General features: G+C 51.5%; 1 long non-coding RNA gene across 2 annotated transcripts; it reads left to right on the forward strand.

Moving 5' to 3' along the window:
• The first annotated feature begins 223 nt into the window (after positions 1–223).
• On the forward strand, positions 224–2785 carry LOC310891134. 2 transcript variants are annotated; one of them, XR_014577441.1, is made up of 3 exons: positions 224–1704; positions 2176–2234; positions 2442–2785. It is a non-coding gene; the product is annotated as an uncharacterized lncRNA (long non-coding RNA). The 2 variants fall into 2 exon arrangements; XR_014577442.1 differs by having other exon boundaries at positions 224–1455; positions 2442–2784.
• The last annotated feature ends 4095 nt before the right edge of the window (positions 2786–6880 follow it).

The raw sequence follows: 6880 nt of genomic DNA on the forward strand, positions 1-6880 counted from the left end.
CGGAAAAGGGACTCCACAATCAGTGAGATTGTAAAGTAGGTATGTTTATTCAGCGCTGGGCAGCACGGGAGGTCGTGGGCATGAAGATTGATGACTCTTCCTCGTCACCGCTAGTTGACCTCGTCTTTGCACAGACTCAGTTGCTCCTTGGCTCTTGTCCACCTGCAGGACCAGTTTCTCCCAGTTTCTTAAGATAGGCTCGCTCTCTTATTAGGAGACTGACCTTGGTAAGGGGCCCAAGGCTTCTTGCTTTAGTTAATTGGCACAATGCACCATAGTTAGCAAAGACGCTAAGTAGCATCCTAGTTTAACGCTGTCAGCGCTCTATCTCTACTTGATAAGATTCTCCTAACTCCCTCTCTCACTGGAGCCCACGCAGCCCTCCGTCCTGCCGAAGGACTTCACGGGGACTTCTGCCGGCTCCGGGTGCCCGCACACAGACAGAAATGGCTTTGAGAGAAAACAATCAGGAGGAGGAGAGCTCAGAGACTGCGGCCGGCTTCGGCCACCTTCCCCTCGCTTTCCCTCTCCGTGTTCAAACCGAGCACTGTTCTGCCGTCAACCTTCGCTGCCTCTGCCCGCGGCGCTGGGCTTTCGCGTGTGCCATTGCTCCTCTACATATTTTATCCTTCCTTTTGTAAGGAATGGTCCAGCAATTCGTGTCACTAAGGGATTTGAAGGGTTAACGTTGAGGCCCGGGTCTAGGTGATAAGAGAACAAAGGGGTTTTTAGGGAAAAGTGCTGACTACTGCAGGGGATGTTGCTAGAGTTTCTGAAATCCGGCGCAGAGGCTCCCAAACGAGGAGGAAGGGGGAGCTGAAGGACAATTGAAGGACAAAAGTCTGGGAGGAAGACAACCAGCATTCAGCCCGAGCAAGCCCCGAGAGACCACCAGAGACTGATACGCAGGCGCCCCTGGGAGGGGTTTCGGATTCCGGAAACCAATTCTAATAACCCTGCCTCTTCTCGAAGTAGTAATGAATATGTATTAGCCTGGGAGCATCAAAACCAGCCGCCTTACGTAACAGGTGTGCGTCCTGGGGGAGCAGAGACTCCCGGCGCACCCAGCGCTGCTTGCTTGCCTCTATTCGTTTAATAAATTGTAAACTTTGATTGTAATCCTATTTGGATTTATAACAGCCATTTATAACACTTTTTATATTTGTATTTTATTTAAGGCTGTCTTGCCCCCCTCCCCCCCCCAGCCTCGCTGCTCACCAATAAAGCTGGCGCAGGGACTCCTGCCTGCGACCATAGAGGCGCAGGGACTCCTGCCTGCGACCATAGAGACGCGGTCCTCCCGGCCTGCTAGAGCGGCCCGCCACGCTCCTCCAGCATCCCAGCGTCCCTTGCGCGCTCCCGCCCGGCCTCAGGGGCTTCCGGAGGCGGCCCAGCAGGGGCGGCGGGAGCAGCGAGGCGGCGGCAGCCATGGCGTACCGCGGGCAGGACCAGAAGGTGCAGACGGTGATGGTGCAGCCCATCGTAGCCTTCCTGCGGCTGGGGAGCGACGGGGGAGCGGGTGGGGGGCGGCCCGGGCCTCAGGGGTCTCGGCCCGGGCCTTGAGGCCTTGTCCCGGGGCCCTGGGGCCTCGTTGCAGGGTTTGAGGCCTTGTCTTGAGGCCTTGTCCCGGGCCTGGAGCTCTTGTCCCCGTGCTGAGCCCTTCACGCAGTGCCCCAGAACCTCATCTTCCGCTACCTGCAGAGCGTGAGTAGCGCGGGGAGAGGACGGGGAGGGGATGGGGATGGGGATTTGGGGGGGGTGGGGGGAGCGGGGAGGGTCCGGGGATCTCCCTCGCTGAGTTTTCGGCTCCCACCCGTTGCTCGGGGCAGGTTTGTGGGGAATGGAGAGCTGTGCGGCGTGCTGGTGGGTACAAGGAGCTGCTGCGCAGCCCGGCGTTTCCCCCTCGTGTTAACGGGAGTGGGATCGTGCAGCCGGGCGTGCAGGAGTGTTCCCTTGTGACTGGAAACGTGTCCTTCAGCAAACGTGTAGTATTCACCCAGTCATATAAGACTCTAAAATGTCAGACTGTTAATTGAAACTGCCCCTGAGAGTTGCTCCTTGGAGTGTTTGGGAGCTCTAGCGGCTATGGTTAGCGGGTATTTCTGAACACACGAGAGAGAACAAAACTGCTCGCGGTGTTTGTGTTCCAATTTGCTCTCCTCCTTCGTTCTGCAGAGCTCGAGGATCCAGGTGTGGCTGAGCAAGTGAACGTGCGGATAGAAGGCTGCATCATCGTGAGTGTCAGCACGACCCCACGTTACATCGTTAGTTTGTTTTCCCTCATTCACAATCCTATTTTTTCTTGTCAAGAAAAACTAGCCCAAGGGAAAAAAGAAATCGTGCTTCTCTAACAATTAGTCTTCGTTGTCCAGCCTGGGTCAGCACAGCTGACGATGGTTCGTGTTGTTGCTGAACTAATTGCCACTGTTGCCGTTTTCTAGGGCTTTGACGAGTACGTGAATTTGGCGCTGGACGACGCAGAGGAGATTCACTCCAAGACAAAATCAAGGAAACAGCTGGGTGTGTCGTGTGTCTGTGCAACCCGAGTGACGCGCAGTCTGAAACCTGCCCGGGTGAGCCTTCTAGGTAGCAGCACTGAGACGTACCAACCGTGTGACGAGCCTTGCTGTTGAAGTTCAGTGAGCAATTCCTGGCTACATCTCTGTCCCTGATGATTTTTGAGCTGCTGATTTTGCTGAATGAAGGAGAATCTGTCCCTGCCTGAGACCAGTTCTGGTCTTTGAAACGTGTAATACCAGGCGGCCTGCACTCTGCATGATGGGCAAAACCCTGCTCAACCACACAAAACACTTTCTGAAAACACGAGATTATTCTCAGGTTCTGGGCTCTCTCTAATCCCCTCTTTCCCTTCTCTGTGCTGCAGGCCGGATCGTGTTAAAAGGGGACAACATCACTCTTCTACAGAGCATTTCTAAGTAGAATTTGCCATCCTTAGAACAAAGGTGGCTGCCGTGCTGCGGAGTGACTGAGTGCCAGGGGAACGCGGCCCGCTGGTAGATAGGAAGTTATTTGTAACTGGGGTTGCATGCTGAGGTCAAAAGTCTTTCCTTTGTGGGAGCGAGTTGTTTGTAGCTTGAAACAATACGTGATGTATTTCACAAATAGCCATTTTTCACATTAACTGTAAATGTAAACCACAAATCTGCCTGTTTTCAGTCTCTTCCTTCTGTGAATGGAGAAGGAGGAGAAATATAGAAGCGTGGGCTTTTCTTTTTGCTGTGGATCTGATAAGTTTCGATAACGCTATGTGCTTTCTTGACCATTACATCTGCGTTATGTGGCCAGGGTGGACTCGTTCAGGGCACGGAAGCCCCACACAGTCCTTGAGCTAGCAGGGTGCTAAGGAGGGTGTTGGAGATTTTGCATACAATTGCAGCCCTTTGTTGCTGCAGTGACAGGTTCCTCAGATTCTTTCTAAACAGGGTTTAGCTTGTTGAGAATCTTTTTGGGAGTGTTTATTGTGGATCAGTCAGTAAAAGTATCTTAGTGGGCCCGTGAGGGATTTGGGGCTGTGGTGCAGTAACCCAGTGTTTACAAGTGTTACTGCTATGCATGCTTGTCCAATAACGTCTCCAGATCAGAGAGTGAGAGCGGGCAAGTGGTTTGGATTAAATCTGTCACTTCTTGCTGCTTTGGACAGAGCCTGTAGATTAAACCCTTGTGCTGTTCAATAAGCTGGGGTATCAGATGTGTCGGTTGGGTTTTTATCATTTGATTTATTTTTTTTATCCGTTTGGAGATCTGTCTTTTCTATTTAAGTTTCCCCAAGAGAGCTGAGTTGCTTGATGCATCGACCAAAGAGAAGTTCCCCGGCTGACTTGGGACAGCCAGTCCCCTCGTTTTTCTGATCACAAAAAAAAAAAAAAAAAAAAAAAAAGAAAAAAATCGAAGAAGAAAAATTTTGACTGTAACTGTAACTCAGAAACTAAGATTACCTAAATGGAGAGAAATGAATTTTGATGCACAGGCTGTGCTAGAAATCTGTTAATCAGCATTCAGTTTTTCAAAACTTCAATTTGTGTATCATCATCATGAAAATTAATAAATTCAAGGTGGGAGATCCTTTCCTGAAAGGGAAGGACAGAAATACGAGTCTTGCTGTGGGGCCTACCCAGCGCAGTTCTGCCATTCCGAGAAGTAATACGTCAGGAGTGTCACAGCAGACGTTCCCAGGAAGAAACCTTTGAGGGGCAGCATGACACACTTGATTGGCTAAAGCAGCTTCAGCTGGACAGCCTGCTGCCGGGATGGGTAATTCTAAGTTGTGTTCAAGTTGCTGAGTTCCTTTCAGCATGTAGTAAAGATGTAACGTGCCGATGTCGTTTGGGAACAGGAGGCATTACGTGTCACCAGCAGTGGGCACGTAGGGAACAAAACAGTATCTTACGAGGTCCTCCACATCTGCCTTTCATTTTGTCCTTGGTTTGCCAGCTGGAGCTTTCAGGAGGTGAGGAAGGAGGCTGTCCCAGTGAATAGTTCAGGTGTTGCAGGGTATTTGTGATGCAGTGCTTGTAAAATTTACCTGCCCGCATCTCCTGTTACAGGCAGCCCCCCGCGGGCCCTGTGAGATGGGGAGCTGCTGCCCGGGGTTAGGCCCAAGGTGCCCTGTCAGGCCCAGGGCCGCCCTTCCCCTTCCCCTCGCCCTGCCCTTCCCTCCCGCTCCTCAGCCCTTGCTCAGGCCTTTTGGGCCGTCTGGCCGTCCATCTGGCCGTCTGTCCATCCATCCGGCCGTCTGGCCGTCCATCTGGCCCTGTGTCCCTCCATCCCACCGCCCTGCCCCGTCCCTGCCGTCTCCCTAGGGAAGCAAAGAGTCCCTGGGCTGCCTTCAGGGGGGAGGTTCTGCTCAGGAAATTAAAGCTTCCCCCTTAACGGGCGCCTTGCGAGTTATTTTGAGTTCCAACCTTCTGCCTTCCTTTCGTAGCAGTGCCTCTGAGGGGTGCGCTGTAAGGTAGCCGTCATCTGGCGCGCTGCTCCTGCGTTTCCCAAAGGAACTGCCTTCGGGATCTGACTAACTCTGGATGCACGCGGTTGTCACCTTAATTTCTCCGTTAGTTTGCTGAAAACAACCCGCTTGGGTGACCTTTGTGTTTGTTTCTTCAAACTTGGATCGAGGAGGTCTCTGTTTCCTTATGTTGATGTTCACGACGAAAGTGCAGAAGGGATGCTTACTGTTGCCCGGGTCAGTCCTGTTGCCAGGATGGGAATGTTTAGCCTACCGGCCCTCTGGTGCTGTTAGGCTGCACTCGGAGTGTGAGCTCTGGGCCTTATTTGGAAAAGACTGCGTTATTTGAGTGTACAAACCCGAGATATTCTGCGGATAGGTGATTCTCAAACCACGTCAGAACCACCGCTGTGACGTGTGCTGGAGTCGGACGCGCGTTTGACTGATCAGGCGGAGCAGGTGAATTGAATTTGTTGCTGGATGGCGAGGTGTTCTGGGGGAAGAGCTAGTCTAAGGAAAACTTCCTCTTACTGCCCCTTCCCATCTCAAATGGCCACTGCCTGGGGAAATTGCTTCTTTATGACATTAACTACAACGTTACAGTGAGGATGAGGAATCATCATTACTCCCATAGTTATTTGCTGCCAGGCCGCAGCGTTGATTTCAGAGATTTAAAAAAAAAAAAAAAAACAGGAAAAAGAAAGGAAGTATGTATTCTTTCACATACTCTCTTTTCCCTGAGAGTAAATGTTGTAGCTTCAGCAGTACCCTTCCTCTGGAAACGATTCCCAGTGCCTGCTCAGACACTGGGGAGTAAAATGACAGAACAATGGAGGAGAGCCACCCGATATAAAGAAAGGAAAAAAGGGGTTATGGATGAAGGGAAAGCAACTACATAAAAAATTGGTGCTATCTAAAAATTGGTTAACGGTTTGGGACCTGCAGGTGCTGCCTACACGTGCGTGTGTTGCAGTCGTGCCTGTTGCCACTGCGCAAAATGGAGAGAGCTTCTTTGTCGAATGCAGCATGTTAAAGAATGCGCCATTGCCTGGAAGAAATGCACGGCCTTCCCTCGTGTGGGACTTCTTCCCCATTGATCTGTGGTTTACCTGAAGGTTTACCATAACCTACATAAGTTTCAAAAGCAAGCAAGCAACCAACCAAAAAACAACACCAACATTAAAGAGTGGCAAGGCAGATGCTCATCTGGGGACTCTGACTCATCGGTGACATCACCAAGCAAAGCATTGTGAGCGCTTCGGGTCGGGGCTGCTGTGGCGAGCCTCGCAGCCGGGAGGGAGAGCGGGTACGGTTCGCCTCTGGTGGATCTGTGTCAGCCCTCTGCCCTGGTGGCTTCGTTAGCAGTGAGAGTTTGACTGCTGTGTTCCCAGCTTTCGCTTCTGCACCGACCGTGTGGCAGAGCCCGCAAGCTGCTTCCTCAGCTGGAAGAGGAAGAGGAGTGACCTCAGCTGTGCCGAGGTAAAGCAGAACCGTTGAAAAGATTTGTCAAAGATGCGGCTGGTACCAGCGCAGCCGCTGCAGCTGCAGCAGGTCCTGGAGCATTGGAGAAGATAGAGAGGGGTTTCTTCGTGAAAAGAATGCTGTGAAAGTGTTTTCACGCCAGAAATTAGGAGAAGCGCCTCTGTTGTTTGGATATCCTCTATTGACCTGGCACACGGGCATTACAGCATACCTGGCACACTCTTTGTATTGTTTGTAAAAGAAAAAAAAAAAAAAAGTGTTTTAGGGCAGGCCAAAAACCTGCCTTGGCACTTCCACATCGCAGCAGTGCTTGCAGGCCGTGCATCCTGGATGCCAGGCAAGGATCTAAATCCGATGGTGCTGTTGGTAACGTGAAGTTCAGGAAGCACTTCTGGTTTTTTCTGCTCTTCCATGTGAATTTTTGCCCTGTGAAGG

This window comes from Anser anser (assembly GCF_964211835.1).
Source record: "Anser anser genome assembly, contig: HAP1_SCAFFOLD_77, whole genome shotgun sequence".
Lineage (NCBI taxonomy): Eukaryota > Metazoa > Chordata > Aves > Anseriformes > Anatidae > Anser > Anser anser.